At 41.9% G+C, this 15,201-nt stretch overlaps 24 non-coding genes across 24 annotated transcripts; all 24 read right to left on the reverse strand.

Annotated features, from left to right (window-relative positions):
• Positions 1–472: 472 nt before the first annotated feature.
• On the reverse strand, positions 473–546 carry Trnan-guu (transfer RNA asparagine (anticodon GUU)). Its single transcript has one exon. It is a non-coding gene; the product is annotated as a tRNA-Asn (tRNA).
• A 732-nt stretch (positions 547–1,278) lies between these two features.
• Trnan-guu (transfer RNA asparagine (anticodon GUU)) lies at positions 1,279–1,352 on the reverse strand. Its single transcript has one exon. It is a non-coding gene; the product is annotated as a tRNA-Asn (tRNA).
• A 417-nt stretch (positions 1,353–1,769) lies between these two features.
• On the reverse strand, positions 1,770–1,841 carry Trnae-uuc (transfer RNA glutamic acid (anticodon UUC)). The gene has a single exon. It is a non-coding gene; the product is annotated as a tRNA-Glu (tRNA).
• Positions 1,842–2,084: 243 nt separating this feature from the next.
• Trnan-guu (transfer RNA asparagine (anticodon GUU)) lies at positions 2,085–2,158 on the reverse strand. Its single transcript has one exon. It is a non-coding gene; the product is annotated as a tRNA-Asn (tRNA).
• A 417-nt stretch (positions 2,159–2,575) lies between these two features.
• Trnae-uuc (transfer RNA glutamic acid (anticodon UUC)) lies at positions 2,576–2,647 on the reverse strand. Its single transcript has one exon. It is a non-coding gene; the product is annotated as a tRNA-Glu (tRNA).
• Positions 2,648–2,890: 243 nt separating this feature from the next.
• Trnan-guu (transfer RNA asparagine (anticodon GUU)) lies at positions 2,891–2,964 on the reverse strand. The gene has a single exon. It is a non-coding gene; the product is annotated as a tRNA-Asn (tRNA).
• A 415-nt stretch (positions 2,965–3,379) lies between these two features.
• Trnae-uuc (transfer RNA glutamic acid (anticodon UUC)) lies at positions 3,380–3,451 on the reverse strand. The gene has a single exon. It is a non-coding gene; the product is annotated as a tRNA-Glu (tRNA).
• A 243-nt stretch (positions 3,452–3,694) lies between these two features.
• Positions 3,695–3,768, reverse strand: Trnan-guu (transfer RNA asparagine (anticodon GUU)). Its single transcript has one exon. It is a non-coding gene; the product is annotated as a tRNA-Asn (tRNA).
• A 417-nt stretch (positions 3,769–4,185) lies between these two features.
• Trnae-uuc (transfer RNA glutamic acid (anticodon UUC)) lies at positions 4,186–4,257 on the reverse strand. The gene has a single exon. It is a non-coding gene; the product is annotated as a tRNA-Glu (tRNA).
• Positions 4,258–4,500: 243 nt separating this feature from the next.
• On the reverse strand, positions 4,501–4,574 carry Trnan-guu (transfer RNA asparagine (anticodon GUU)). The gene has a single exon. It is a non-coding gene; the product is annotated as a tRNA-Asn (tRNA).
• Positions 4,575–5,304: 730 nt separating this feature from the next.
• Positions 5,305–5,378, reverse strand: Trnan-guu (transfer RNA asparagine (anticodon GUU)). The gene has a single exon. It is a non-coding gene; the product is annotated as a tRNA-Asn (tRNA).
• Positions 5,379–5,793: 415 nt separating this feature from the next.
• On the reverse strand, positions 5,794–5,865 carry Trnae-uuc (transfer RNA glutamic acid (anticodon UUC)). Its single transcript has one exon. It is a non-coding gene; the product is annotated as a tRNA-Glu (tRNA).
• A 243-nt stretch (positions 5,866–6,108) lies between these two features.
• Positions 6,109–6,182, reverse strand: Trnan-guu (transfer RNA asparagine (anticodon GUU)). The gene has a single exon. It is a non-coding gene; the product is annotated as a tRNA-Asn (tRNA).
• Positions 6,183–6,597: 415 nt separating this feature from the next.
• On the reverse strand, positions 6,598–6,669 carry Trnae-uuc (transfer RNA glutamic acid (anticodon UUC)). The gene has a single exon. It is a non-coding gene; the product is annotated as a tRNA-Glu (tRNA).
• Positions 6,670–7,403: 734 nt separating this feature from the next.
• Trnae-uuc (transfer RNA glutamic acid (anticodon UUC)) lies at positions 7,404–7,475 on the reverse strand. Its single transcript has one exon. It is a non-coding gene; the product is annotated as a tRNA-Glu (tRNA).
• Positions 7,476–7,718: 243 nt separating this feature from the next.
• On the reverse strand, positions 7,719–7,792 carry Trnan-guu (transfer RNA asparagine (anticodon GUU)). Its single transcript has one exon. It is a non-coding gene; the product is annotated as a tRNA-Asn (tRNA).
• Positions 7,793–9,015: 1,223 nt separating this feature from the next.
• Trnae-uuc (transfer RNA glutamic acid (anticodon UUC)) lies at positions 9,016–9,087 on the reverse strand. The gene has a single exon. It is a non-coding gene; the product is annotated as a tRNA-Glu (tRNA).
• A 243-nt stretch (positions 9,088–9,330) lies between these two features.
• Trnan-guu (transfer RNA asparagine (anticodon GUU)) lies at positions 9,331–9,404 on the reverse strand. Its single transcript has one exon. It is a non-coding gene; the product is annotated as a tRNA-Asn (tRNA).
• A 1,538-nt stretch (positions 9,405–10,942) lies between these two features.
• Trnan-guu (transfer RNA asparagine (anticodon GUU)) lies at positions 10,943–11,016 on the reverse strand. Its single transcript has one exon. It is a non-coding gene; the product is annotated as a tRNA-Asn (tRNA).
• A 732-nt stretch (positions 11,017–11,748) lies between these two features.
• Positions 11,749–11,822, reverse strand: Trnan-guu (transfer RNA asparagine (anticodon GUU)). Its single transcript has one exon. It is a non-coding gene; the product is annotated as a tRNA-Asn (tRNA).
• A 732-nt stretch (positions 11,823–12,554) lies between these two features.
• Positions 12,555–12,628, reverse strand: Trnan-guu (transfer RNA asparagine (anticodon GUU)). The gene has a single exon. It is a non-coding gene; the product is annotated as a tRNA-Asn (tRNA).
• A 732-nt stretch (positions 12,629–13,360) lies between these two features.
• Trnan-guu (transfer RNA asparagine (anticodon GUU)) lies at positions 13,361–13,434 on the reverse strand. Its single transcript has one exon. It is a non-coding gene; the product is annotated as a tRNA-Asn (tRNA).
• Positions 13,435–14,166: 732 nt separating this feature from the next.
• Trnan-guu (transfer RNA asparagine (anticodon GUU)) lies at positions 14,167–14,240 on the reverse strand. Its single transcript has one exon. It is a non-coding gene; the product is annotated as a tRNA-Asn (tRNA).
• Positions 14,241–14,972: 732 nt separating this feature from the next.
• Trnan-guu (transfer RNA asparagine (anticodon GUU)) lies at positions 14,973–15,046 on the reverse strand. Its single transcript has one exon. It is a non-coding gene; the product is annotated as a tRNA-Asn (tRNA).
• Between the last annotated feature and the right edge of the window lie 155 nt (positions 15,047–15,201).

A 15,201-nucleotide genomic window follows, 5' to 3' on the forward strand; every position in this document is an offset into this window, starting at 1 on the left:
GTGAACTCACTTTCTTGTGAGATGAATTAATTGTTCCAAAGCCAGGAATTTATTCCTATGACGTAAAATGCATGCCTTTTACTTTTGACTTTGCACGTGACTAATATATACTTCTTGAAATTGAACTCAATTTCTTGTCAGATGGTAAAAGAATTTGTTCCAATGCCGGGAATAGAACCCGGGCCGCCTGGGTGAAAGCCAGGAATCCTAACCACTAGACCACATTGGAAGCTGATATTTTACAGGCAATGTTGAAGGACTGAATGCTGGCTGTATTCCTGCCGTCTTTGTGCACAGAGTTCTTGTGCAAGAGAATGACGACCTGACATTAATGAATACATGTATATCAAGTGTGTTAGAGACTTGTTTAAACTGATATATCGTATTGTAGCATGTATTTGCGTCAACTACAAACATCTGTAAAATCCAAAAGAGCGAAATATCAAGTACTGATGTTTACAAAAAGCAAGTGCGTCCCTGGGTGGGCTTGAACCACCAACCTTTCGGTTAACAGCCGAACGCGCTAACCGATTGCGCCACAGAGACGGAACTGACGAGATGGGGCTCACTTTAAGATGTGACTGATGTGGTGGAAGTTATGTGCCCTTGCCGAGGGAAACGTCTGGTGGTGTGTTTCAACAACTGTTGTGTAAGGGGTGGGATAGTCTTGCGCAATGACACATTGGCTTACCTGATGTATTTATTGGAAGATGTGGACACTGGGATGTACATGAAGATAAATCTAGGACTTTAGATGCATGTATTTTACTTCTGACTGTACGCATGACATATGTATACTTCTTGATGTGAACTCACTTTCTTGTGAGATGAATTAATTGTTCCAAAGCCAGGAATTTATTCCTATGACGTAAAATGCATGCCTTTTACTTTTGACTTTGCACGTGACTAATATATACTTCTTGAAATTGAACTCAATTTCTTGTCAGATGGTAAAAGAATTTGTTCCAATGCCGGGAATAGAACCCGGGCCGCCTGGGTGAAAGCCAAGAATCCTAACCACTAGACCACATTGGAAGGTGATATTTTACAGGCAATGTTGAAGGACTGAATGCTGGCTGTATTCCTGCCGTCTTTGTGCACAGAGTTCTTGTGCAAGAGAATGACGACCTGACATTAATGAATACATGTATATCAAGTGTGTTAGAGACTTGTTTAAACTGATATATCGTATTGTAGCATGTATTTGCGTCAACTACAAACATCTGTAAAATCCAAAAGAGCGAAATATCAAGTACTGATGTTTACAAAAAGCAAGTGCGTCCCTGGGTGGGCTTGAACCACCAACCTTTCGGTTAACAGCCGAACGCGCTAACCGATTGCGCCACAGAGACGGAACTGACGAGATGGGGCTCACTTTAAGATGTGACTGATGTGGTGGAAGTTATGTGCCCTTGCCGAGGGAAACGTCTGGTGGTGTGTTTCAACAACTGTTGTGTAAGGGGTGGGATAGTCTTGCGCAATGACACATTGGCTTACCTGATGTATTTATTGGAAGATGTGGACACTGGGATGTACATGAAGATAAATCTAGGACTTTAGATGCATGTATTTTACTTCTGACTGTACGCATGACATATGTATACTTCTTGATGTGAACTCACTTTCTTGTGAGATGAATTAATTGTTCCAAAGCCAGGAATTTATTCCTATGACGTAAACTGCATGCATTTTACTTTTGACTTTGCACGTGACTAATATATACTTCTTGAAATTGAACTCAATTTCTTGTCAGATGGTAAAAGAATTTGTTCCAATGCCGGGAATCGAACCCGGGCCGCCTGGGTGAAAGCCAGGAATCCTAACCACTAGACCACATTGGAAGCTGATATTTTACAGGCAATGTTAAAGGACTGAATGCTGGCTGTATTCCTGCCGTCTTTGTGCACAGAGTTCTTGTGCAAGAGAATGACGACCTGACATTAATGAATACATGTATATCAAGTGTGTTAGAGACTTGTTTAAACTGATATATCGTATTGTAGCATGTATTTGCGTCAACTACAAACATCTGTAAAATCCAAAAGAGCGAAATATCAAGTACTGAAGTTTACAAAAAGCAAGTGCGTCCCTGGGTGGGCTTGAACCACCAACCTTTCGGTTAACAGCCGAACGCGCTAACCGATTGCGCCACAGAGACGGAACTGACGAGATGGGGCTCACTTTAAGATGTGACTGATGTGGTGGAAGTTATGTGCCCTTGCCGAGGGAAACGTCTGGTGGTGTGTTTCAACAACTGTTGTGTAAGGGGTGGGATAGTCTTGCGCAATGACACATTGGCTTACCTGATGTATTTATTGGAAGATGTGGACACTGGGATGTACATGAAGATAAATCTAGGACTTTAGATGCATGTATTTTACTTCTGACTGTACGCATGACATATGTATACTTCTTGATGTGAACTCACTTTCTTGTGAGATGAATTAATTGTTCCAAAGCCAGGAATTTATTCCTATGACGTAATATGCATGCCTTTCACTTTTGACTTTGCACGTGACTAATATATACTTCTTGAAATTGAACTCAATTTCTTGTCAGATGGTAAAAGAATTTGTTCCAATGCCGGGAATCGAACCCGGGCCGCCTGGGTGAAAGCCAGGAATCCTAACCACTAGACCACATTGGAAGCTGATATTTTACAGGCAATGTTGAAGGACTGAATGCTGGCTGTATTCCTGCCGTCTTTGTGCACAGAGTTCTTGTGCATGAGAATGACGACCTGACATTAATGAATACATGTATATCAAGTGTGTTAGAGACTTGTTTAAACTGATATATCGTATTGTAGCATGTATTTGCGTCAACTACAAACATCTGTAAAATCCAAAAGAGCGAAATATCAAGTACTGATGTTTACAAAAAGCAAGTGCGTCCCTGGGTGGGCTTGAACCACCAACCTTTCGGTTAACAGCCGAACGCGCTAACCGATTGCGCCACAGAGACGGAACTGACGAGATGGGGCTCACTTTAAGATGTGACTGATGTGGTGGAAGTTATGTGCCCTTGCCGAGGGAAACGTCTGGTGGTGTGTTTCAACAACTGTTGTGTAAGGGGTGGGATAGTCTTGCGCAATGACACATTGGCTTACCTGATGTATTTATTGGAAGATGTGGACACTGGGATGTACATGAAGATAAATCTAGGACTTTAGATGCATGTATTTTACTTCTGACTACGCATGACATATGTATACTTCTTGATGTGAACTCACTTTCTTGTGAGATGAATTAATTGTTCCAAAGCCAGGAATTTATTCCTTTGACGTAAACTGCATGCCTTTTACTTTTGACTTTGCACGTGACTAATATATACTTCTTGAAATTGAACTCAATTTCTTGTCAGATGGTAAAAGAATTTGTTCCAATGCCGGGAATCGAACCCGGGCCGCCTGGGTGAAAGCCAGGAATCCTAACCACTAGACCACATTGGAAGCTGATATTTTACAGGCAATGTTAAAGGACTGAATGCTGGCTGTATTCCTGCCGTCTTTGTGCACAGAGTTCTTGTGCAAGAGAATGACGACCTGACATTAATGAATACATGTATATCAAGTGTGTTAGAGACTTGTTTAAACTGATATATCGTATTGTAGCATGTATTTGCGTCAACTACAAACATCTGTAAAATCCAAAAGAGCGAAATATCAAGTACTGAAGTTTACAAAAAGCAAGTGCGTCCCTGGGTGGGCTTGAACCACCAACCTTTCGGTTAACAGCCGAACGCGCTAACCGATTGCGCCACAGAGACGGAACTGACGAGATGGGGCTCACTTTAAGATGTGACTGATGTGGTGGAAGTTATGTGCCCTTGCCGAGGGAAACGTCTGGTGGTGTGTTTCAACAACTGTTGTGTAAGGGGTGGGATAGTCTTGCGCAATGACACATTGGCTTACCTGATGTATTTATTGGAAGATGTGGACACTGGGATGTACATGAAGATAAATCTAGGACTTTAGATGCATGTATTTTACTTCTGACTGTACGCATGACATATGTATACTTCTTGATGTGAACTCACTTTCTTGTGAGATGAATTAATTGTTCCAAAGCCAGGAATTTATTCCTATGACGTAATATGCATGCCTTTCACTTTTGACTTTGCACGTGACTAATATATACTTCTTGAAATTGAACTCAATTTCTTGTCAGATGGTAAAAGAATTTGTTCCAATGCCGGGAATCGAACCCGGGCCGCCTGGGTGAAAGCCAGGAATCCTAACCACTAGACCACATTGGAAGCTGATATTTTACAGGCAATGTTGAAGGACTGAATGCTGGCTGTATTCCTGCCGTCTTTGTGCACAGAGTTCTTGTGCATGAGAATGACGACCTGACATTAATGAATACATGTATATCAAGTGTGTTAGAGACTTGTTTAAACTGATATATCGTATTGTAGCATGTATTTGCGTCAACTACAAACATCTGTAAAATCCAAAAGAGCGAAATATCAAGTACTGATGTTTACAAAAAGCAAGTGCGTCCCTGGGTGGGCTTGAACCACCAACCTTTCGGTTAACAGCCGAACGCGCTAACCGATTGCGCCACAGAGACGGAACTGACGAGATGGGGCTCACTTTAAGATGTGACTGATGTGGTGGAAGTTATGTGCCCTTGCCGAGGGAAACGTCTGGTGGTGTGTTTCAACAACTGTTGTGTAAGGGGTGGGATAGTCTTGCGCAATGACACATTGGCTTACCTGATGTATTTATTGGAAGATGTGGACACTGGGATGTACATGAAGATAAATCTAGGACTTTAGATGCATGTATTTTACTTCTGACTACGCATGACATATGTATACTTCTTGATGTGAACTCACTTTCTTGTGAGATGAATTAATTGTTCCAAAGCCAGGAATTTATTCCTTTGACGTAAACTGCATGCCTTTTACTTTTGACTTTGCACGTGACTAATATATACTTCTTGAAATTGAACTCAATTTCTTGTCAGATGGTAAAAGAATTTGTTCCAATGCCGGGAATGGAACCCGGGCCGCCTGGGTGAAAGCCAGGAATCCTAACCACTAGACCACATTGGAAGCTGATATTTTACAGGCAATGTTGAAGGACTGAATGCTGGCTGTATTCCTGCCGTCTTTGTGCACAGAGTTCTTGTGCATGAGAATGACGACCTGACATTAATGAATACATGTATATCAAGTGTGTTAGAGACTTGTTTAAACTGATATATCGTATTGTAGCATGTATTTGCGTCAACTACAAACATCTGTAAAATCCAAAAGAGCGAAATATCAAGTACTGATGTTTACAAAAAGCAAGTGCGTCCCTGGGTGGGCTTGAACCACCAACCTTTCGGTTAACAGCCGAACGCGCTAACCGATTGCGCCACAGAGACGGAACTGACGAGATGGGGCTCACTTTAAGATGTGACTGATGTGGTGGAAGTTATGTGCCCTTGCCGAGGGAAACGTCTGGTGGTGTGTTTCAACAACTGTTGTGTAAGGGGTGGGATAGTCTTGCGCAATGACACATTGGCTTACCTGATGTATTTATTGGAAGATGTGGACACTGGGATGTACATGAAGATAAATCTAGGACTTTAGATGCATGTATTTTACTTCTGACTACGCATGACATATGTATACTTCTTGATGTGAACTCACTTTCTTGTGAGATGAATTAATTGTTCCAAAGCCAGGAATTTATTCCTTTGACGTAAACTGCATGCCTTTTACTTTTGACTTTGCACGTGACTAATATATACTTCTTGAAATTGAACTCAATTTCTTGTCAGATGGTAAAAGAATTTGTTCCAATGCCGGGAATCGAACCCGGGCCGCCTGGGTGAAAGCCAGGAATCCTAACCACTAGACCACATTGGAAGCTGATATTTTACAGGCAATGTTGAAGGACTGAAAGCTGGCTGTATTCCTGCCGTCTTTGTGCACAGAGTTCTTGTGCATGAGAATGACGACCTGACATTAATGAATACATGTATATCAAGTGTGTTAGAGACTTGTTTAAACTGATATATCGTATTGTAGCATGTATTTGCGTCAACTACAAACATCTGTAAAATCCAAAAGAGCGAAATATCAAGTACTGATGTTTACAAAAAGCAAGTGCGTCCCTGGGTGGGCTTGAACCACCAACCTTTCGGTTAACAGCCGAACGCGCTAACCGATTGCGCCACAGAGACGGAACTGACGAGATGGGGCTCACTTTAAGATGTGACTGATGTGGTGGAAGTTATGTGCCCTTGCCGAGGGAAACGTCTGGTGGTGTGTTTCAACAACTGTTGTGTAAGGGGTGGGATAGTCTTGCGCAATGACACATTGGCTTACCTGATGTATTTATTGGAAGATGTGGACACTGGGATGTACATGAAGATAAATCTAGGACTTTAGATGCATGTATTTTACTTCTGACTACGCATGACATATGTATACTTCTTGATGTGAACTCACTTTCTTGTGAGATGAATTAATTGTTCCAAAGCCAGGAATTTATTCCTATGACGTAATATGCATGCCTTTTACTTTTGACTTTGCACGTGACTAATATATACTTCTTGAAATTGAACTCAATTACTTGTCAGATGGTAAAAGAATTTGTTCCAATGCCGGGAATCGAACCCGGGCCGCCTGGGTGAAAGCCAGGAATCCTAACCACTAGACCACATTGGAAGCTGATATTTTACAGGCAATGTTGAAGGACTGAATGCTGGCTGTATTCCTGCCGTCTTTGTGCACAGAGTTCTTGTGCATGAGAATGACGACCTGACATTAATGAATACATGTATATCAAGTGTGTTAGAGACTTGTTTAAACTGATATATCGTATTGTAGCATGTATTTGCGTCAACTACAAACATCTGTAAAATCCAAAAGAGCGAAATATCAAGTACTGATGTTTACAAAAAGCAAGTGCGTCCCTGGGTGGGCTTGAACCACCAACCACTCGGTTAACAGCCGAACGCGCTAACCGATTGCGCCACAGAGACGGAACTGACGAGATGGGGCTCACTTTAAGATGTGACTGATGTGGTGGAAGTTATGTGCCCTTGCCGAGGGAAACGTCTGGTGGTGTGTTTCAACAACTGTTGTGTAAGGGGTGGGATAGTCTTGCGCAATGACACATTGGCTTACCTGATGTATTTATTGGAAGATGTGGACACTGGGATGTACATGAAGATAAATCTAGGACTTTAGATGCATGTATTTTACTTCTGACTGTACGCATGACATATGTATACTTCTTGATGTGAACTCACTTTCTTGTGAGATGAATTAATTGTTCCAAAGCCAGGAATTTATTCCTATGACGTAATATGCATGCCTTTTACTTTTGACTTTGCACGTGACTAATATATACTTCTTGAAATTGAACTCAATTTCTTGTCAGATGGTAAAAGAATTTGTTCCAATGCCGGGAATCGAACCCGGGCCGCCTGGGTGAAAGCCAGGAATCCTAACCACTAGACCACATTGGAAGCTGATATTTTACAGGCAATGTTGAAGGACTGAAAGCTGGCTGTATTCCTGCCGTCTTTGTGCACAGAGTTCTTGTGCATGAGAATGACGACCTGACATTAATGAATACATGTATATCAAGTGTGTTAGAGACTTGTTTAAACTGATATATCGTATTGTAGCATGTATTTGCGTCAACTACAAACATCTGTAAAATCCAAAAGAGCGAAATATCAAGTACTGATGTTTACAAAAAGCAAGTGCGTCCCTGGGTGGGCTTGAACCACCAACCTTTCGGTTAACAGCCGAACGCGCTAACCGATTGCGCCACAGAGACGGAACTGACGAGATGGGGCTCACTTTAAGATGTGACTGATGTGGTGGAAGTTATGTGCCCTTGCCGAGGGAAGCGTCTGGTGGTGTGTTTCAACAACTGTTGTGTAAGGGGTGGGATAGTCTTGCACAATGACACATTGGCTTACCTGATGTATGTATTGGAAGATGTGGACACTGGGATGTACATGAAGATAAATCTAGGACTTTAGATGCATGTATTTTACTTCTGACTGTACGCATGACATATGTATACTTCTTGATGTGAACTCACTTTCTTGTGAGATGAATTATTTGTTCCAAAGCCAGGAATTTATTCCTATGACGTAATATGCATGCCTTTTACTTTTGACTTTGCACGTGACTAATATATACTTCTTGAAATTGAACTCAATTTCTTGTCAGATGGTAAAAGAATTTGTTCCAATGCCGGGAATGGAACCCGGGCCGCCTGGGTGAAAGCCAGGAATCCTAACCACTAGACCACACTGGAAGCTGATATTTTACAGGCAATGTTGAAGGACTGAATGCTGGCTGTATTCCTGCCGTCTTTGTGCACAGAGTTCTTGTGCATGAGAATGACGACCTGACATTAATGAATACATGTATATCAAGTGTGTTAGAGACTTGTTTAAACTGATATATCGTATTGTAGCATGTATTTGCGTCAACTACAAACATCTGTAAAATCCAAAAGAGCGAAATATCAAGTACTGATGTTTACAAAAAGCAAGTGCGTCCCTGGTTGGGCTTGAACCACCAACCTTTCGGTTAACAGCCGAACGCGCTAACCGATTGCGCCACAGAGACGGAACTGACGAGATGGGGCTCACTTTAAGATGTGACTGATGTGGTGGAAGTTATGTGCCCTTGCCGAGGGAAACGTCTGGTGGTGTGTTTCAACAACTGTTGTGTAAGGGGTGGGATAGTCTTGCGCAATGACACATTGGCTTACCTGATGTATTTATTGGAAGATGTGGACACTGGGATGTACATGAAGATAAATCTAGGACTTTAGATGCATGTATTTTACTTCTGACTGTACGCATGACATATGTGTACTTCTTGATGTGAACTCACTTTCTTGTGAGATGAATTAATTGTTCCAAAGCCAGGAATTTGTTCCTATGACGTAAAATGCATGCCTTTTACTTTTGACTTTGCACGTGACTAATATATACTTCTTGAAATTGAACTCAATTTCTTGTCAGATGGTAAAAGAATTTGTTCCAATGCCGGGAATCGAACCCGGGCCGCCTGGGTGAAAGCCAGGAATCCTAACCACTAGACCACATTGGAAGCTGATATTTTACAGGCAATGTTGAAGGACTGAATGCTGGCTGTATTCCTGCCGTCTTTGTGCACAGAGTTCTTGTGCATGAGAATGACGACCTGACATTAATGAATACATGTATATCAAGTGTGTTAGAGACTTGTTTAAACTGATATATCGTATTGTAGCATGTATTTGCGTCAACTACAAACATCTGTAAAATCCAAAAGAGCGAAATATCAAGTACTGATGTTTACAAAAAGCAAGTGCGTCCCTGGGTGGGCTTGAACCACCAACCTTTCGGTTAACAGCCGAACGCGCTAACCGATTGCGCCACAGAGACGGAACTGACGAGATGGGGCTCACTTTAAGATGTGACTGATGTGGTGGAAGTTATGTGCCCTTGCCGAGGGAAGCGTCTGGTGGTGTGTTTCAACAACTGTTGTGTAAGGGGTGGGATAGTCTTGCACAATGACACATTGGCTTACCTGATGTATGTATTGGAAGATGTGGACACTGGGATGTACATGAAGATAAATCTAGGACTTTAGATGCATGTATTTTACTTCTGACTGTACGCATGACATATGTATACTTCTTGATGTGAACTCACTTTCTTGTGAGATGAATTATTTGTTCCAAAGCCAGGAATTTATTCCTATGACGTAATATGCATGCCTTTTACTTTTGACTTTGCACGTGACTAATATATACTTCTTGAAATTGAACTCAATTTCTTGTCAGATGGTAAAAGAATTTGTTCCAATGCCGGGAATGGAACCCGGGCCGCCTGGGTGAAAGCCAGGAATCCTAACCACTAGACCACACTGGAAGCTGATATTTTACAGGCAATGTTGAAGGACTGAATGCTGGCTGTATTCCTGCCGTCTTTGTGCACAGAGTTCTTGTGCATGAGAATGACGACCTGACATTAATGAATACATGTATATCAAGTGTGTTAGAGACTTGTTTAAACTGATATATCGTATTGTAGCATGTATTTGCGTCAACTACAAACATCTGTAAAATCCAAAAGAGCGAAATATCAAGTACTGATGTTTACAAAAAGCAAGTGCGTCCCTGGTTGGGCTTGAACCACCAACCTTTCGGTTAACAGCCGAACGCGCTAACCGATTGCGCCACAGAGACGGAACTGACGAGATGGGGCTCACTTTAAGATGTGACTGATGTGGTGGAAGTTATGTGCCCTTGCCGAGGGAAACGTCTGGTGGTGTGTTTCAACAACTGTTGTGTAAGGGGTGGGATAGTCTTGCGCAATGACACATTGGCTTACCTGATGTATTTATTGGAAGATGTGGACACTGGGATGTACATGAAGATAAATCTAGGACTTTAGATGCATGTATTTTACTTCTGACTGTACGCATGACATATGTATACTTCTTGATGTGAACTCACTTTCTTGTGAGATGAATTAATTGTTCCAAAGCCAGGAATTTATTCCTATGACGTAATATGCATGCCTTTTACTTTTGACTTTGCACGTGACTAATATATACTTCTTGAAATTGAACTCAATTTCTTGTCAGATGGTAAAAGAATTTGTTCCAATGCCGGGAATCGAACCCGGGCCGCCTGGGTGAAAGCCAGGAATTCTAACCACTAGACCACATTGGAAGCTGATATTTTACAGGCAATGTTGAAGGACTGAATGCTGGCTGTATTCCTGCCGTCTTTGTGCACAGAGTTCTTGTGCATGAGAATGACGACCTGACATTAATGAATACATGTATATCAAGTGTGTTAGAGACTTGTTTAAACTGATATATCGTATTGTAGCATGTATTTGCGTCAACTACAAACATCTGTAAAATCCAAAAGAGCGAAATATCAAGTACTGATGTTTACAAAAAGCAAGTGCGTCCCTGGGTGGGCTTGAACCACCAACCTTTCGGTTAACAGCCGAACGCGCTAACCGATTGCGCCACAGAGACGGAACTGACGAGATGGGGCTCACTTTAAGATGTGACTGATGTGGTGGAAGTTATGTGCCCTTGCCGAGGGAAGCGTCTGGTGGTGTGTTTCAACAACTGTTGTGTAAGGGGTGGGATAGTCTTGCACAATGACACATTGGCTTACCTGATGTATGTATTGGAAGATGTGGACACTGGGATGTACATGAAGATAAATCTAGGACTTTAGATGCATGTATTTTACTTCTGACTGTACGCATGACATATGTATACTTCTTGATGTGAACTCACTTTCTTGTGAGATGAATTAATTGTTCCAAAGCCAGGAATTTATTCCTATGACGTAATATGCATGCCTTTTACTTTTGACTTTGCACGTGACTAATATATACTTCTTGAAATTGAACTCAATTTCTTGTCAGATGGTAAAAGAATTTGTTCCAATGCCGGGAATGGAACCCGGGCCGCCTGGGTGAAAGCCAGGAATCCTAACCACTAGACCACATTGGAAGCTGATATTTTACAGGCAATGTTGAAGGACTGAATGCTGGCTGTATTCCTGCCGTCTTTGTGCACAGAGTTCTTGTGCATGAGAATGACGACCTGACATTAATGAATACATGTATATCAAGTGTGTTAGAGACTTGTTTAAACTGATATATCGTATTGTAGCATGTATTTGCGTCAACTACAAACATCTGTAAAATCCAAAAGAGCGAAATATCAAGTACTGATGTTTACAAAAAGCAAGTGCGTCCCTGGGTGGGCTTGAACCACCAACCTTTCGGTTAACAGCCGAACGCGCTAACCGATTGCGCCACAGAGACGGAACTGACGAGATGGGGCTCACTTTAAGATGTGACTGATGTGGTGGAAGTTATGTGCCCTTGCCGAGGGAAGCGTCTGGTGGTGTGTTTCAACAACTGTTGTGTAAGGGGTGGGATAGTCTTGCACAATGACACATTGGCTTACCTGATGTATGTATTAGAAGATGTGGACACTGGGATGTACATGAAGATAAATCTAGGACTTTAGATGCATGTATTTTACTTCTGACTGTACGCATGACATATGTATACTTCTTGATGTGAACTCACTTTCCTGTGAGATGAATTAATTGTTCCAAAGCCAGGAATTTATTCCTATGACGTAATATGCATGCCTTTTACTTTTGACTTTGCACGTGACTAATATATACTTCTTGAAATTGAACTCAATTTCTTGTCAGATGGTAAAAGAATTTGTTCCAATGCCGGGAATGGAACCCGGGCCGCCTGGGTGAAAGCCAGGAATCCTAACCACTAGACCACATTGGAAGCTGATATTTTACAGGCATTGTTGAAGGACTGAATGCTGGCTGTATTCCTGCCGTCTTTGTGCACAGAGTTCTTGTGCATGAGAATGACGACCTGACATTAATGAATACATGTATATCAAGTGTGTTAGAGACTTGTTTAAACTGATATATCGTATTGTAGCATGTATTTGCGTCAACTACAAACATCTGTAAAATCCAAAAGAGCGAAATATCAAGTACTGATGTTTACAAAAAGCAAGTGCGTCCCTGGGTGGGCTTGAACCACCAACCTTTCGGTTAACAGCCGAACGCGCTAACCGATTGCGCCACAGAGACGGAACTGACGAGATGGGGCTCACTTTAAGATGTGACTGATGTGGTGGAAGTTATGTGCCCTTGCCGAGGGAAACGTCTGGTGGTGTGTTTCAACAACTGTTGTGTAAGGGGTGGGATAGTCTTGCGCAATGACACATTGGCTTACCTGATGTATTTATTGGAAGATGTGGACACTGGGATGTACATGAAGATAAATCTAGGACTTTAGATGCATGTATTTTACTTCTGACTGTACGCATGACATATGTATACTTCTTGATGTGAACTCACTTTCTTGTGAGATGAATTAATTGTTCCAAAGCCAGGAATTTATTCCTATGACGTAAACTGCATGCCTTTTACTTTTGACTTTGCACGTGAGTAATATATACTTCTTGAAATTGAACTCAATTTCTTGTCAGATGGTAAAAGAATTTGTTCCAATGCCGGGAATGGAACCCGGGCCGCCTGGGTGAAAGCCAGGAATCCTAACCACTAGACCACATTGGAAGCTGATATTTTACAGGCAATGTTGAAGGACTGAATGCTGGCTGTATTCCTGCCGTCTTTGTGCACAGAGTTCTTGTGCATGAGAATGACGACCTGACATTAAGGAATACATGTATATCAAGTGTGTTAGAGACTTGTTTAAACTGATATATCGTATTGTAGCATGTATTTGCGTCAACTACAAACATCTGTAAAATCCAAAAGAGCGAAATATCAAGTACTGATGTTTACAAAAAGCAAGTGCGTCCCTGGGTGGGCTTGAACCACCAACCTTTCGGTTAACAGCCGAACGCGCTAACCGATTGCGCCACAGAGACGGAACTGACGAGATGGGGCTCACTTTAAGATGTGACTGATGTGGTGGAAGTTATGTGCCCTTGCCGAGGGAAGCGTCTGGTGGTGTGTTTCAACAACTGTTGTGTAAGGGGTGGGATAGTCTTGCGCAATGACACATTGGCTTACCTGATGTATTTATTGGAAGATGTGGACACTGGGATGTACATGAAGATAAATCTAGGACTTTAGATGCATGTATTTTACTTCTGACTGTACGCATGACATATGTATACTTCTTGATGTGAACTCACTTTCTTGTGAGATGAATTAATTGTTCCAAAGCCAGGAATTTATTGCTATGACGTAAACTGCATGCCTTTTACTTTTGACTTTGCACGTGAGTAATATATACTTCTTGAAATTGAACTCAATTTCTTGTCAGATGGTAAAAGAATTTGTTCCAATGCCGGGAATGGAACCCGGGCCGCCTGGGTGAAAGCCAGGAATCCTAACCACTAGACCACATTGGAAGCTGATATTTTACAGGCAATGTTGAAGGACTGAATGCTGGCTGTATTCCTGCCGTCTTTGTGCACAGAGTTCTTGTGCATGAGAATGACGACCTGACATTAATGAATACATGTATATCAAGTGTGTTAGAGACTTGTTTAAACTGATATATCGTATTGTAGCATGTATTTGCGTCAACTACAAACATCTGTAAAATCCAAAAGAGCGAAATATCAAGTACTGATGTTTACAAAAAGCAAGTGCGTCCCTGGGTGGGCTTGAACCACCAACCTTTCGGTTAACAGCCGAACGCGCTAACCGATTGCGCCACAGAGACGGAACTGACGAGATGGGGCTCACTTTAAGATGTGACTGATGTGGTGGAAGTTATGTGCCCTTGCCGAGGGAAGCGTCTGGTGGTGTGTTTCAACAACTGTTGTGTAAGGGGTGGGATAGTCTTGCACAATGACACATTGGCTTACCTGATGTATGTATTAGAAGATGTGGACACTGGGATGTACATGAAGATAAATCTAGGACTTTAGATGCATGTATTTTACTTCTGACTGTACGCATGACATATGTATACTTCTTGATGTGAACTCACTTTCCTGTGAGATGAATTAATTGTTCCAAAGCCAGGAATTTATTCCTATGACGTAATATGCATGCCTTTTACTTTTGACTTTGCACGTGACTAATATATACTTCTTGAAATTGAACTCAATTTCTTGTCAGATGGTAAAAGAATTTGTTCCAATGCCGGGAATGGAACCCGGGCCGCCTGGGTGAAAGCCAGGAATCCTAACCACTAGACCACATTGGAAGCTGATATTTTACAGGCATTGTTGAAGGACTGAATGCTGGCTGTATTCCTGCCGTCTTTGTGCACAGAGTTCTTGTGCATGAGAATGACGACCTGACATTAATGAATACATGTATATCAAGTGTGTTAGAGACTTGTTTAAACTGATATATCGTATTGTAGCATGTATTTGCGTCAACTACAAACATCTGTAAAATCCAAAAGAGCGAAATATCAAGTACTGATGTTTACAAAAAGCAAGTGCGTCCCTGGGTGGGCTTGAACCACCAACCTTTCGGTTAACAGCCGAACGCGCTAACCGATTGCGCCACAGAGACGGAACTGACGAGATGGGGCTCACTTTAAGATGTGACTGATGTGGTGGAAGTTATGTGCCCTTGCCGAGGGAAGCGTCTGGTGGTGTGTTTCAACAACTGTTGTGTAAGGGGTGGGATAGTCTTGCACAATGACACATTGGCTTACCTGATGTATG

This window comes from Haliotis asinina, chromosome 3 (genome assembly GCF_037392515.1).
Source record: "Haliotis asinina isolate JCU_RB_2024 chromosome 3, JCU_Hal_asi_v2, whole genome shotgun sequence".
NCBI classification, from domain to species: Eukaryota; Metazoa; Mollusca; class Gastropoda; order Lepetellida; family Haliotidae; genus Haliotis; species Haliotis asinina.